The sequence below is a fragment of the Physeter macrocephalus genome, chromosome 10 (assembly GCF_002837175.3).
Source record: "Physeter macrocephalus isolate SW-GA chromosome 10, ASM283717v5, whole genome shotgun sequence".
NCBI classification, from domain to species: Eukaryota; Metazoa; Chordata; class Mammalia; order Artiodactyla; family Physeteridae; genus Physeter; species Physeter macrocephalus.
In genome coordinates, this window is record NC_041223.1 from 33,615,726 (window position 1) to 33,631,574 (window position 15,849).

Sequence of the window (15,849 nt, forward strand, 5' to 3'; positions counted from 1 at the left end):
GAAATGGAGTCTTGGGTGTAGAAAACTGGATGATTAACAGGAGGAGGAACATATACCCATCCATTGGAAATCTGAGTCTGAATGAGATTATTCAGAGGGCCAAAAACTAGGGGAATATCCAGTCTGCATTTTTTAAGTGAATTTACATGAGGAACCAGAGCAGAACCTCATCTCTCCTTGCCTTTCTCAGCAACAGCTGCTTCCGCCTGTTATGTCCCATCGCAGGCAACAGCAGCTCCTCCCTCTCAGGACCTAGCCTAAAATCCGAGTCATTTCCAGCTTGTCCCTTCTGCCTTCAGTTACCATCATCCCCTCTGTGAGACTACCATAGTCTCTGCAGCTCCACGGCACTCGTGTGTCCTCTGTGAATGGTGTACTTTGCAGTTGTGTCAGGGGGGATGCTGCACTGTGAGCCCTTGGGCAGACGAGGCTACACGAGGGACCGGCTGTGCTAAGGTAAACTGAATCGGGGATCGACGAGAATACAAGGGACAATGGAAACAAAACTTGTGTTTCCAAGCACTGCCAAGGCTGAGCCTCAGTACATTATCTGTACTGACTTCAGGAACTGCATTTTATGCCATACTCTTATGAAATGAATGCATCTCAAATATAAAAACGCGGCTTTGCACCTTTTGCAGCGTGCTTTTGGAACAGAATCTGGCCATGCATTTCTGCTATTCAACAAGAATCCATTATTTCTTTCATATTTTATGTTCAGATTTTAATTTTTCAGATGAATCACTCTTTCTGCTGAGATTAAAGTTACCTACAACTAGAGAAATAATTGGAGCCTGTTTCTATTGGGGCCAAGAGGTTAAAGGTCAGTAGAAAAATCAGATCAAAGAAATAACTAGTGTTCATTCCAGATCCTCTAACTTTAATGTCTAATCTATCTATGGGTTACTACACTAGACTAGAGTCTTAAACCGCATTTCCTTTATTTATAGTCATCATGGGAAGGCAGTTTGTCACTACTCTGGTCATGTACTGGAAAATTATATAATGAACACTGATTTTCTGTGTGCCATGGTGGAGGTGGATTATAGTGTCAAAATCAGGCCACTGATTTTGGTTGTGATACTGTCCAATGCAATTCAGAAATTCCTGATTGACCTTAACGTGATGAACTAATTTTTGCTGTTTCTCAGCATGATTTTCCGGGACTTTCACTAATTTAGCAATTTGAAGGATTGATCAAGTTAGAGTTCTATTCAAGTATCTGCTACAATATATCAACTTGTGAATTGTTTTAAAGGTCAAGGTACAGCTTTTACAGCAGTACACTTTATATAGAAATTAAGGTGATTCTTTTTACTTACCCCCCTTAGAGGTGTCTAAGATGGCCAGAGATTTGGGGAAACTCTGGGAGTGAGGGAGGTGGAGCCTTTAAAGGGCCAGCATTCAGTGGGCTTAAGCCAACGATCACCATATGCAGAGAGCAGCCAGTGGCGGCAAGCGTGTTGTTAGGAAGATGGACATGTGACGCAGAAAAGTCAGGGATGAAGCAGCTCTTCTTTATGTGAAGCTCTGAGAACCTCTCTCTCTTCCTTCCCACCGAAGGGCTGTGTCAGGGATTGTTCCAACAGCAGACAGAAAACACACCAAAAAATTGAATAGAGGAAGTTTAATATAAAGAATTTCCAGGGGCTTTTGGGAATGAGGCATTGACTAATTCAAGCCACGAGAATGCTAACAAATGCAAGAATAGCAGATACAGTAGCAGACATTGCCCCTGGTGCTGAGATGGGGCACCCCAGGAGGTGCTGGGTCTCGGAAGTCTGCAGGCTGCGGGGGCCTGGGATGCCGTAAAAGAGGAGATGCCAGGCCCACCAACTCTTCACGGAAAGGTGCTAAACTGTGGCCCTCCCCTAGGAAGCTCTCGGTGGTGGGGGCTTGGTGTGCTGAGAAGCCAGCCTCAGAGATGATGGCTCAGACGCACCATCCTGGACCCTCAGCTGGGACGTCTCCTGAAGGCCGTATGCTGGGGAAGCTGCCACAGATAGGGGTCACTTGCTGCTGGCTGCTAGGCATTGCTGAAAAAAAATCACACACTCTGCAGGAGCCCAACAAGCTGAACACGGCGGACCAGGCAGAGAAACCTCCTCCTCTTCTCCTGACAGTCTTGAACACCAGGCCACCCGGCAATGGAGAGAGATTTGCAGAATTCAGCCCTGATATTGCAAAGCATGGCAGGAAAAGTGAATCTGGAGCCGAGAGGTAATAAATCGATAACTAACACTGCACTCTAGATATCTCCCCACCACCTCTCATCCCCTGAATGAGGGTGGCCCTGTGCTCTTTGCTTTCTGAGGAAATTCTATGTAAATGAAAACATTTGCTGCAGGGTGCCTCTAATAGTGCTTAAAGCCTACTATGAGATTCAAAGTCTCTTAATGAAGAAAAAGACTTAGTGCACAGCATAACATGCCCTGAACATAAAACAATTCCAGCTCTGTGCCAGGTGTCATTACTTTGGACAGGCCCTCACAACAATACCTAGAGGTTGAGCTGAGGCTCTGGTAGAGAACAGCAAGAAAGCAATTTAGAAAAGCAATAATAAAATGGATGATTGCAGCCAAAGTCTATTCACAGGGAATTACCTTAAATATATTTGCCATTTTAGTTTTCTGGAGTGTTTTCTTTGTAATTACATGGAGGTCTCTAAGGACCTCTAGTTTCTTTATCAGCTCCTTCAAATTACATCTGTAGAAGACAAGGCGAATAGTTATTTAGGTCAGCATAGTTTTCGTATTTATTTTCTGTGTATATCTCTTAAACAACATGAAAGAAAAGGAGCTTAGTCTTAATACAGAAAAGCTGAAATCTAGTTTTTAAAATAGTATTCTAGGCAATTGAAATCAAACCAGAACCTACACTTCTTCATCTGCTTGGGAAAGAGATTACTTCTTTGGCAGAAGTGGTAGATTTGCTGGTTTGTTATTTTCTGAGCTAAAGGCTCCCGCTCTCTGCACCCTGTTCCAGCACACGTGCCCACAAAACAGTACAGCTATCATAGTAACTACCCTGATAAGAAACCTGCACAAGCAGACAGAGTTCAGGCACTGTGTAGTTCAGTGCCCAGAAAGGATAGCAAGGAGGCAGTCAGAGCTGGAGATCATAGTTCCACATGCATTGGGATTCTCTGGTCTACACACAATGATGGACTTGTCCACACCCCTTGCTTTCACTACTCCTGAAGAGGATGAAGAAGATAATCCAGAATGAAGGCAGAAGAAGCAGTTTCCTCTTTGTTTAGAAGGGAATTTGGCTAGCGTCTTTCAAACATGAAATAGGACCCATAAGGGAGCTGTTCAAAATAATCAGCATGTAGCAATGGACAAACGGTAGTCTTTAGCAACTACAAGAATGGTAAATTTGATGTTATATGTATTTTACAAAAAAAAAAGAGCAATCAAAATGTAGGCAGCTAAAAAAAAAAAAGTTATTTCCAGGCAGTTAATAATAATGTTATTTTTCTGGAGTTTGTGGTCTTGTCAGCATCTTTTAATCTGTAATGATTTCTCTTCTCATTCTAAATATTCACTTTATTAAGAGAAATTATGGATTAAACACCACCCAGAAACTAAGAAACAGATTTTCCTTATATGAATAAATGAATATAAAGTGAAAATAAAATGAAAGTTTGGAATGAGGGAGGTTTTGGAGACATGAAAGGGACACCGCAAGAGTGAAGACAACCAAAAGAGAAGTCTGGTAGGTTTTACAGCCATTTTTTCTTTAAGGCAAATCTTTAGCACCCATTAAGCTCATCTCTAGGGAGATAATTCATTTAATAGATACTGTCGTCTCAGATATCCACCTGGATAACATCCTTCAAGAGCTTTTGAGAGATGAGTAATCTGATACTATATCTCTCATCACGTCTTATTTTGCTAGGAATTAGAGTGTGCAGGCCCAGCGGCCATGGCTCACGGGCCCAGCCGCTCCGCGGCATGTGGGATCTTCCCGGACCGGGGCACGAACCCGTGTCCCCTGCATCGGCAGGCGGACTCTCAACCACTGCGCCACCAGGGAAGCCCGAGTGTGCTGATTTTTAAAATCTCATTGTATATAAGACTTTTATAATAATAATAATTATTATTATTACTATTATTATTTGGCATAGAACGACAGGACTGCTTCAGGAACTAATAATCAACTGAATTACTTTTAAGATTGCCTGGTACAAACATTCCCAGGCTGGTAGTGACCAAAGCCCATTACTGTTGAACAGTTGTACGGTAGACCACCATATTTACGTTTCCCTAGACTCAAGCCTGAAACAGGAAGAATTTTCTGCCTTGGGAGCCGCCTTTCTCTGATCCGTAACTTTTCCATAATTGTTTGCTTTTTCCCTAGCTACCTCTAATTTTTGTTGTTTTGCTAAAGTCCTGCTGTGCTATCATTACATGTGCCATGAAACTTGATCACTTAGCAGAGTTGGTTATAGCATACTCGGTACTAGGAGAGAAGGCATAATCAGAAATGTGTTGAATCAGAAATGTGTGGAATCAGCTTCCCCTATTGCATAAGCTGTTCCCCCAAAGGGAGTTAGACTCATTGGGAGCCTGTAATAATCCAGACCACCAGGGTACTACTTTATAAATTACTATTTCTTCATGGTAAGCTTTTCTCTTTGGTTGCAGTTTCCGGGGCTGCTAGTGGTGACTGCTTGCAATATCCAAAAAAGAGAGAAAGTGGGGCAATGATAGGGAAATAATAGAAGCAGGATCCAGAGCTTGAAATAGCTTTAGGACAGCATTGCTGACTGTAAAACATGGTCTACTGAGTGGAGTAATGTTAGATCTTTTATCCATCCATCCATCTGTTCACCCAGATGGCAGAATAAATAGTCTAAAAAAAACCTTGGCCATTATGGAAGGAAAGTTGTAAGATTAAATGTAAAAGAGATATATGTATATATACCCTAAATTTAGGTGTAAAAATTAATCATAAAGTTACAGTACGGAGCACCCTACCTTAAGCAAATATGTGCATGTATAAATAACAGGTGATTAAAAACTCGACAACCCTCAAATAGCTGTTAAAAAGCTCTGTGAGCATGTAAACAGAATTAGAATCTCTATCTCAGTGGTTTAAGAGTCATGTTTTCCTCAATGACGTTTGATTTACATCAGGCCATTTGGTTCTGAAACCACATTTAAGAGGAGCATTGTACACTGGAAATCTCAAGCTGAAATTGGTCAGAAAGCTGTTGGAATGTGATACTGGGAGCTCTTGGTGGCTATCTTTCCAGTTTATGGAGATACTTTTCTGCAATATGAAAGACTAAAGCTGATAAATATAGAGACAGATATGGTTAGTCAGTCTTTGAAGTACCTTCATCAGGAATCCACACTGTTACAGGTGGATGCTTAGCATTTCCAATATTATCAGAATCTTCATCCGAGAGATTGTTATTCGTTTAAGGGCCATTGGAAACACTTTCTTGGTGAAATGCGTCATGTTCAAGATGTTTGGTTAGGAACATTGTACATACGGGTTCAAGGTACAGAAGTCCAGGTATCTCAGAAGACTTCTGCAATTACTACTGTGCCTGAGTTCTACAGCGCCATTGGACCTATGTTCCTCCAGTTCATGAGGAACCCAGCCACCTGAACTGGCGATAAGTCTAGGTAGTTCTGCCATGAGAATACTGTTTCTGTACTGGAGCAAGGTTTTCATGCAAGGTGCTGTGAGTCAAAGACCGCAGCATGCAGTTAGAAAGTTCTTGCTAATAAATGTTTGCCTTCTCTTCTGTGGGAGACTGGTGAGCAGCATTTGGCTCATGACTTGCTTTCTTTGTGATACACCATCTGTTATTGAGGCTATGTCTGTGTGGTATATGTGCTTCTGTGTGGTATCAGCTGCTACCTACCTCAAGCCACAGGAAGATAACATTTACCCCCCAAATCTGCTATTTGCTGAATGATCAAATTGACCCACATCTTTTTGCAACAAGGGGATGGGGTTTTAATACCAGGAGCAGAGATGGCGTTGAGGCTGCAGGCACCCTGCATGGCAGGGTGCCAGACCTGGGCTCTGTTCATAAAGGTAAATGGGAAACTGCCCTATGGGGATGCCTTCCTAAACCAGGGCACATAAGACTCTCACCATGATAAGCACTCAGTCAAAAACTACAAAACACTCAAAGCACTCTGCCACCCTGAGATTGTTAGCTGGCACATAAATTGGGAGCATTCCCCTCAAGGAATTATAGATAATAGAGAAACTTAGAATAAATTAAAATATGTGTCTTTAATAATGCTTAGAGATTCAGAAGAAGTTGAATACATAAAACATGAAGAGGATATTATTTTTTTTAATTACAGGAAGATGTGATAAACAACAAAATAAAAATTTCAGAAATAAAAAGGCATTGAAATGAAAAATCAACAGATGGGATAAATGGTAGACTAACTTCACTGAAAAGAAAATTCATGAAACACCAAATAGAAGCTGAAGGAATCAGAATACAGTGGAAAGAAATAAAGATATGGGACAGGTAGAGACAGATTTACCAGATTTATAAGGAAATAATGATGCTTATGTCTAGGCCCTTCACTTGCCCTTTCCAGCAACACACCCCTCTTCAGCAATGTGTTCATTTTAGTATATGTTTGTATAAAGTTTGCAAAAGTGAGATTTTAAACTGCAGTTGGTTAATACTGCTATATCTTTCCATTCCAATTAGCCTCTGTCACACTTTCCTGGTGTTGGGTAGCATTGGAGTAGTTATGTACATTTTGGGGAAAGTTGACTTGGGAATATTTGGTTTGTGTTTGGTAGGATACACTTGTGTAGTTTGCAGCAACTTCTCTGTGTAGCTGAGTTACTGCAGGCATTCCTAGTTCCAGGATTACTTCTGCCACCACCGTGCCAAAATACCTAGCATCGTGTCACTGAAAAACAGGGCCAGAGATGATTTCACGACAGAAAAATGTCCTCTAGCCCCTGGCACTGGGACAGTAAGGATAATTAAGAAGAAACAAGATTTGATATATATGGAGTCAGAAGGTGGTCTTCCAGTTTATATATGAAAGAAACGTGCTAGCAGTTTTCCTCATATTTGACAACAATCCTAGACACAGATACTACTAATGATGAGTTGTGGCACTACAAGAAAACTGCCTAAAAACAAATTATCAACACTAAGAATCAAACTAGAGAACAACAGAACAGAATATCCTTCTGTTCCTTCAACTGAAAAAAATATTACATAATCATTGTCATAAAAGAATATGCAACCAAAAATGAAGGAGAAAAAATTATTATGGAGGTATTCCAGCAGTTAATATACAAATTATATTTTTCTAGAGTTTATTATATTTGTAGTATTTGCTTTGTTTTGATTTATAATTTGTGTGATTTATTTTTTTCATTATAAAGAAATATTCACTTCATGTTTAATTTTCTGTTCATACTTTGTATTCTTTTTTTAAAAAAGACTCCCAGATTGTGGAAATTGCAGGTCCCCAAAACCTGGATCTGTCCGTGTAAGTATGAAAGACTGGTTGAGCTGTGGAAGATAAAATGAGAAATTCCAATTTAAGTGGGATTCAAATGGAGAGAATAGGAGAATTTGGAAGAGGCAATATTTAAAGAGATATGTTGGAGAATTTCCTCAAATTGCAGGAAAACTTAAGTCTTGTTTAAAAGGTACATTAAGTTCTGAACAGCATGAAGAAACCAAATCTTTACCTAAGTACGTTACAGTGAAACTATAGAATATCTTTAAAACTATCAGAGAAGGGGACTTCCCTGGTGGTACAGTGGTTAACAATCCGCCTGCCAATGCAGGGGACACTGGTTTGAGCTCTGGTCCGGGAAGATCCCACATGCTGCGGAGCAACTAAGCCCTTGCACCACAACTATTGAACCTGCGCCCTAGAGCCCGTGAGCCACAACTACTGAAGCCCATGCTCTTAGAGCCTGTGCTCTGCAACAAGAGAAGCCACAGCAATGAGGAGCCTGTGCACCACAACAAAGAGTAGCCCCCGCTTGCTGCAACTGGAGAAAGCCCACGCACAGCAATGAAGACCCAACGCAGCCATAAATAAATAAATTAATAATAATAATAAAACTATCAGAACAGAAAGAAAACTTACAAAGATGTCAATCAAAGTAAAAACAGACTTCCCGTCAGTGATAATTGATACAGAAGTACAATGAAATTGTATCTTCAAAGCGCTAAGGGAAAATGTTAACCCAGAATTCTGTACCCCAAACCATCATTCAGTATTAAGAGTGAAAGAAAAAACATTTCCAGACATTTAAAAACTAAGAGGTTTACTTTCACTGAGCTACTTAAATAATATTCCTCAGCAAGAAAAACAAACAAAAGAATCCAGAATGAAGATGTGAAAGCCACGAAGAAATGGTAAACAAAAGTTTTTAAACTAACGTATTTATTAAAAAAACAAACCCAAAACAACAACAGAAAAACAGCAACAACCAATTTTGATGGATTTTAAAGCAAAATGGAAGTAAAACACTATACAAAAGTGACATAAAGGTGGAAGGGATGAAGATGGAACATTCCAAGTTCTTTTAGACTGCTTTTTTTTTGTAAATTAAATTTAGATTTTGAGTTGAATATATTAAGGTTAAAGAATTAACCTTACATTTGAAAAATTAAGAAAATAAATTAGAAAGTATAATTGCAAAACCAGTAGGAAATAAGAGAATTATTCAACATAATGCAGGAAAAAAGGGAAAAATGCAAAACCAAAGTCTGTGGGTCAGTTAAGCAGAAAGTATTATTTTTATTTAGAAATGAGACAAATGAGGCTCAAAGAGTTTAAATGATTCATCTAATATCAGACACCTAAGTGGTGGAAACCAGACTTTCATCATCTGCCTTTTAGGTAGATTATAGTTCTATCTCACTAAGCTATGTCTCTCCTTCACTTCTAAGAAGAACACACTCTAATATCTCTGACACATGGTTATATTTGAATACTTCCAAAATAGCCCTCAGAGCAAATGTTTCCATCAAATATTTTCTTTCCACCCAATCATCTCATCTCACACTTGTTGGTTTTGGTTGACACAGCCTTCTGAATACTTCACACAAAGCAGGAAATTTGTCCATTGTCCCTGTATCCTAACCTGCCCCCAATACAACAACTGTCATCTCCTGACCTTAGTAAATTACCTTACCATTGAAGCAAAACAAGGAGGAATTGAAATGATGTCAAGTAAGGCCTTTGCTTATAAACTCAATTTTATTTATGCTTTTTGGGTTTACCCAAAGACATTTTTGTTGGATTTTGTGGTCATGTTGGAGTTTCCTAAGAATAGAGCCCCTGAGAAGTCAACTGTCAGGTGTTCTTTCCAGTAGAAGCTCAGCTTGCAAAACAGTGTCAGTGGCCTTTCCCCTTTCTGCAGCCACCTGGTCTTAAAGGGCGCTCGCTGCTCACCTTTGTGTCTGTGGTGTGCGGGGGAGAGGGGAGAGGTGCGGGAGGCTGTGGTTAGCAGTGTTGGTGCTTGTGCCTTATTCAACTTGCTCCTTTTGTCTGCTAGATTCTATTACATTATCTATGTTTTTATCTTTTACTTTGAGATTTTATCTTGCTTGCTTTTATTCTACTCTATTACATGTATAAAATTTTATTACTTATTGATGGCTGGAGAGTGATTTATTTTAACTGAATTATTTAAGCTCTAGAAATCTGGAAACATTCTGCTTTCTTTCAATTCCCAAATTGCAACATGGCTAAGAGTACTTGGGTAAGAGGGCGTATGTGATCTGATTAGTTAGTGATCTCTCAGTTACTGGGGCTGCATCTCTCTGAGAACCAGTGCCTTTTTTGGAGTCATATAAGCTTGTTGAATGGACCAGTATCTTTTATTGAAATTGTGCACACATGTGTTCAAATAGTTTAATGTTCTTTCATTCTACTCCTTTGGTGTGAGTGAGGCAAATTTATATGCAAGCCATTGGGCTGACACAAAATAATCCCTTTACAGAAAAATAGGAAATACTTAATGTCTATAAATGCTCTCTTTAATTCTTTGTTTCTCCTTCACTGTTCAAACCACTTCTTCCTTCACCAATCTACAGAAATAGCTTTTGTTGAGGTCATCACGTTGTCTACCAAAAGACTGTCTTCTTTATCTTTCAAAAAACACATTCAGCACATCTCGAAACACTCTCCTCTCTTGTCTTTTCTGACATCACATTTTTAAAATTAATTAATTAATTAATTAATTAATTTGGCTGCGTTGGGTCTTCATTGCTGCGCACAGGCTTTCTCTAGTTGCCGCCAGCGGTGGCTACTCTTCGTTGCGGTGCACGGGCTCTAGGTGCACGGGCTTCAGTAGTTGTGGCTCACGGGTTTAGTTGCCCCGTGGCACGTGGGATCTTCCCGGACCAGAGCTCGAACCAGTGTCCCCTGCATTGGCAGGCGGATTCTTAACCACTGTGCCACCAGGGAAATCCCATTTTTCTTTAATTTTTAGTTTTTATTTTTTTGGCCACGCCCCGTGGCTTGTGGGATCTTAGTTCCCCAACCAGTGATTGAACCCGGGCCTTCGGCAGTAAGAGCATGGAGTCCTAAGCACTGGACCGCCAGGGGGTTCCCTCTGACACCACATTTTCCTGAAATCTTTTTCTGCTCCTCTCATTCTACTTTGTTGACATCACCACTTCTGTGTCCAGCCTCTAAATGTGTTGGTTCTTCAAGCCTGGTCCTGAGTATCTCTCTGTCTCTGTTTCTCTCTGCTCTCTGCCTAGGAGATCTTACTAATCTCCATAGATCCTTGAGTCCTTGCCTCTCAAATTCATATATCTTGCCCAGATCTTTTTTTTTTAAGTGTAAGATTCACACATCTAGCTGCCAATCTGACATATTCATGGGATGCTTCATATCTCAAATTCAACATGTTCATAAAGGAACATAGTTAATTTCCTCACCCATTATAGATACTGTTAGCCACCCATACATCTCTATCTTATATCTCCTACTGGCAGAACGCTGACTTTATTTTAACGGACAATTTTTAGAGCAATTTTTGGTTTACAGCAAGATTGAGTAGGAAGTACAGAGAATTCCCGTATGTCTTCTTCCCCTGCTCCCACCCTCCTCACCCCATACTGCCACACAACTTCCCCTGTGATGAGCATCTTGCGTTAGAGTGGTACACTTGTAACAACTGATGTAATGATATTAATAAATGATTATTAACTGAAGTACATAGGTTACATTAATGTTTATATTTGTGTTGGCTTTGACCAATGCATAATGTCATTAATTTTATTTTATTGCATTACTTACCTCTTTCTCCCCAAAGAATGAAAGAGACAAGGGATTCCATCCATATTATTCAACATAGGGTCTCCAGCACCTAGCCAATGTGTGACATATAGGAGGCACTCAGCAGTAGGTGCTAGATGAAAGAGGAGCGATAAACCTTACTTTTTATTATTTTTAGGAGCGATAAACTTTACTTTTTCTTATTTTTAATAGTCATGTCCATTGATCTTAATTTGGCATTCACCAAGGTTAGATTTTTTAAATGAAAGGGTGACATAGTGGAAAGGCAGAGAAAGGGGGAGAATCAGAGAAAGAGAAAAAGGTGGAAGAGGCATTTAATAATTTATCACACTATGAATATTACTACCTCATTTTAGAATGTTTGATCTAGAAAGCATAAATGAAGGTTGTTATATGAGTTTTACAATTTTTATTCCATTTGGGAAAACAATCTACTTTAATTCAGAAGAGATGACTGTGGGTCCAGTGACCATATCCACTTGTATGTGTTCATAAAATGTTTGCTGATAATGAGAAAGAGGTTACTGGGTTACTCTTCACTCTTTTTTTTTTTTTTTTAATTTATTTATTCATTTTTGGCTGGTTGGGTCTTTGCCGCGCACGGGCTTTCTCTAATTGAGGCTAGCGGGGGCTACTCTTTGTTGTGGTGTGTGGCCTTCTCATTTGCGGTGGCTTCTCTTGTTGCGGAGCATGGGCTCTAGGCGCGTGGGCTTCAGTAGCTGTGGCACATGGGCTCAGTAGTTGTGGCTCGCGGTCTCTAGAGTGCACCTCAGTAGTTGTGGCGCACAGGCTTAGTTGCTTCGCAGCATGTGGGATCTTCCCGAGCCAGGGCTCGAACCCATGTCCCCTGCATTGGCAGGCGGATTCTTAACCACTGTGCCACCAGGGAAGTCCCTACTCTTCACTCTTGAGAGATGTTTTTATTTAATATCTGTCTTACTGCCATGAGGAAAAGTAGCTTTATTAATTTTTCAGAAATACATTAGACTGAGTCAATTATAGACGTCCCGTTAAGTAAATTAGATTTTTTTTTTCATATTTGCACTATGTGGACTGCAATAAACACAAACCAAGCATTTTGAGTAAACCTTTAAGTTATGGAGCAATTTAGATTGATTTATTTGGCAGGTGAGGTTCTTTAAAAGCAGGGAGAGATAGGATTTTAAAAACGCATTATCATTTAATCAATGACTAAATATTTTTTGGTTGTGGTGATAAAACTTTCATTTCTTTCATTTATAATCTGTTTTTTGGAAGGATTCTATGAGACACTGCATAAATCTTATAATCTCTTTGGGAAGATCAAAAAAGTGGTAGTTTTAACATGCCAGTTTTTTTTTTTTTCAGTGTCTGTTTCTGTTGTTAGATATTTTATCAAAATATGATCCTTTCATTCATCAGATCACATTCTGTAGGAGTCCAGGTTTCAGATCTCCCTGTTTGGATTACCTTTTCTTCTCTGAAAATCCCTTAAGGCCAAGTTCGAGTCTGTGATATAGTAATTTACCAATATTTACATATTTGGTCTTTGTCTATTTCTGGCACAGAGCTCCTAAAACCCTTGGAATTTCCCAGTTGTGAGAGCAATAAAATTGTCTTTTGTTATGTTAATGAGGTGACTTTTGGAAAGCACCTAGGGATGGGGGCTGGTTGCCCAGAGAAACAAACATGTGATCTGAGGGTTGAAAGTTCCAGTCCCATATCCACCACCATCCTCACCCGCCACCTCTGGGTTGGAGAGAGGAGATGAGGTTGTCTCATTGGCCAATGGCCAGCGATTTAATCAATCATGGCTATGTGATGAAGCTTCTATCAAAACCTAAGATGATGGGGTTCAGAGAGCTTACAGGCTGATGAACTCTTAGAGATTTGGGGAGAGTTGTATGATCAGAGAGCATGGAGGCTTCATACCTCTTACCCCATACCTTGCTATGCATCTCTTCCATCCGTCTGTTCCTGAGTTATACCCTTTTATAATAAACTGATAATCTAGCAAGTAAAAGATTTCTCTGAGTTCTGAGAGTTGCTCTAGCAAATTAATTGAACCCAAGGAGGAGGTTGGTTGGAACCTCTGAATCACAGGTGACAGCCTGGAATTGCGATTGCCATTTGAAGGGGATTGGGGTAGTTTTGCACCACTGAGCCTTTAACCTGTGGGATCTGACACTATCTCTAGGTAGATAGTGTTAGAACTAGTTAAATTGTAGGACACCCAGCTGGCGATAGGGGGAAAAAACCCCACACATTGGAATCGGGTGCTGAGTCGAAGTTGGTGAGCAGAAGTTGGATCAGAGTCAGAATTCCACCAGGGACTCAAAGCCTCTCCTAGCGGCCCCACAGAACCCCTTCTCCTCTGAACTTCTGTGTACTCTAAATTTAGCACTGACTTTGTCTTGCTGCTGTGTGATAGTTGAACAGTTTTTTGAGTTTCTGTGTAGTCAATCTCCCTATTCTCTGGGATCACTCCCACTTCTCAGCCACTGGGGAGGGTTATAAACAGGCATATTTGTCCTATCTGATTCTTCCCATGGCCACACTGATTTGATCATAAGCGGTCAACACTGGATTCATGCTCAGCCTGAAATGCTTTCTGTTTAGGGAATTTAAAATTTGGATCAAGAGCATCTAGTCCTTCTCTGTGGGGTCCTTGAAAATGACTTCTGTAATCAGAAGTTGTCTATTTACAGGCAGCCGTAGCAGGGTATCCCATCTGGAAAGAGGAAAGGGTGAAGCAGCAACCCAGTGGGAAGCAGAGATGGAGGCAGAATAGCTGCTGGGGAACCTGAGGGTTTTCAGTTCTTGACCGCACGTCCCTATGAGGGGTCAGGCTTCTGTTGCTTCCTTGGTTTCCACGAAAACCCCTGATATTGTGATAATACACACCCTTGTGTTGCTTTGGCTTGTTTAATGGATTTACTTACACGCTAAAGAAACTTGGATAAGATCTATGCTTCTCATCTCAACAGTGCCTGTATATTTTAGGAGTTAAAAATTTTTGTGGAAAGAAAGATCTGGAATGATAGCTTTTCTCTCTCTTCTCAATGAGAACACCCCTAGGCTCACAGTAACTACTTTTCAACTTATTTCGGCAAGTTCTATTTTTTAAAAGGTAATACAAGTGTAAGAAAATAATAATCTACGACTTTACTTTCAGAAAGTATTGAACCTAATATGAATATTTACAATATTTTCAATATAAAACATTTAGGTTGCTTCCATATCTTGGCTATTGTGTTGAATATAATGCTGCTATGAACATTGGGGTGTATATATCTTTTCAAATTAGTGTTTTTGGTTTTTTTGGATATATACCCAGGAGTGGAATTGCTGGGTCATATGGTAGTTCTATTTTTAGTTTTTGGAGAAAATGCCATGCTGTTTTCCACAGTGGCTGCACTAATTTACATTCCTACCAACAGTGTGTGCAAGGGTTTCCTTTTCTCCACATCCTTGCCAACATTTGTTATTTCACAAGAAATGTAGCAATGGAAACATGGGGTTAGGGAATTAAGAAAATTCAATTATAAACGAACAAATTGTGTGACCTGGATTTTTTAAATTAAGCTGGTTCCTCCTCCCCTGCTACAGTATAGTTTTCGAAAGGTTAAATATTCATGACCCTCAGGCAAATACAATGTGAACCCATGTCAAAGATTTTATTTAATTCATTAATTAATGAGGAAACCAGTAAGATGTTAAAACTGGTCTAAAGAGCATTTGAGAAGCTACAAACACCCACATAAGCAAAGGAATATTAGGATAAGATTTTTCAGTTAGATACAAAATTGTTACCTTTGGGGTTATCTCTGCCACCAAACAAAACAAATTATTTACCTCTCTACTAGACAAAAATCTGCAAGAAATCTTTGACCCTATAGAGTTGTAAAATAGCCCAGTCAAAAGAAAGTCAAGCCTGGTTCTGCACTGAAAGAACACTTAGCAATTTATTTTGCCTGTTTTCACGTTCTGAATAATTTTTCTGATATCTATTCTCTCAATATTTTTAATGTTGGAGTGTCCATAATCCTCTGTCTATACTCACTCCCTTAGTGATCTCAGTCAGTCTAGTGGTTATAAATTATATAAACATTTGGATGACTTCCACAGTTATATCTAAGTATAAATATTTAGACCTCTTTCCTCAACTCCAGACTTGTATATTCAACTGCCTATAGTACAGTGCTCTTAGATATCTAATGGACAGCTTAAATTCAACACATCTAAAACTAAACTGGTTTTCCTTTCTATAAAAAGGCTATTACACCTATATCCCCTATCCCCCAATATTGGCTACTCTATCCTTTCAGATAAGCAGACGTTATCAGTACCTTATTTTCTCACATTCTATAGGCAATCCTTCAGGAAATACCAATCCACCTTCAAAATATATCAGAATCTACTTCTCACCACCTCCACTGCCACCACCTCCTATATCATTAGGTTTGTCCCTGCAGAAGGGCTGAGCTCCAGGGAGACAACTTTCCCAAATAAAGCAGAGCTTTGATTTGTTCAAGGGTAAATGAATAGTTCTCTAAACCTGAATATGCAAACTGGCTCTCCAGAAAAC

General features: G+C 39.8%; 1 long non-coding RNA gene across 1 annotated transcript; it reads right to left on the reverse strand.

Annotated features, from left to right (window-relative positions):
• Window positions 1-1,612: 1,612 nt before the first annotated feature.
• On the reverse strand, window positions 1,613-14,404 carry LOC114486956 (uncharacterized). Its single transcript, XR_003681438.2, has 3 exons — window positions 11,283-14,404; window positions 2,604-2,706; window positions 1,613-2,174 (listed from the first exon to the last, which is right to left on the reverse strand). It is a non-coding gene; the product is annotated as an uncharacterized lncRNA (long non-coding RNA).
• Window positions 14,405-15,849: the final 1,445 nt, after the last annotated feature.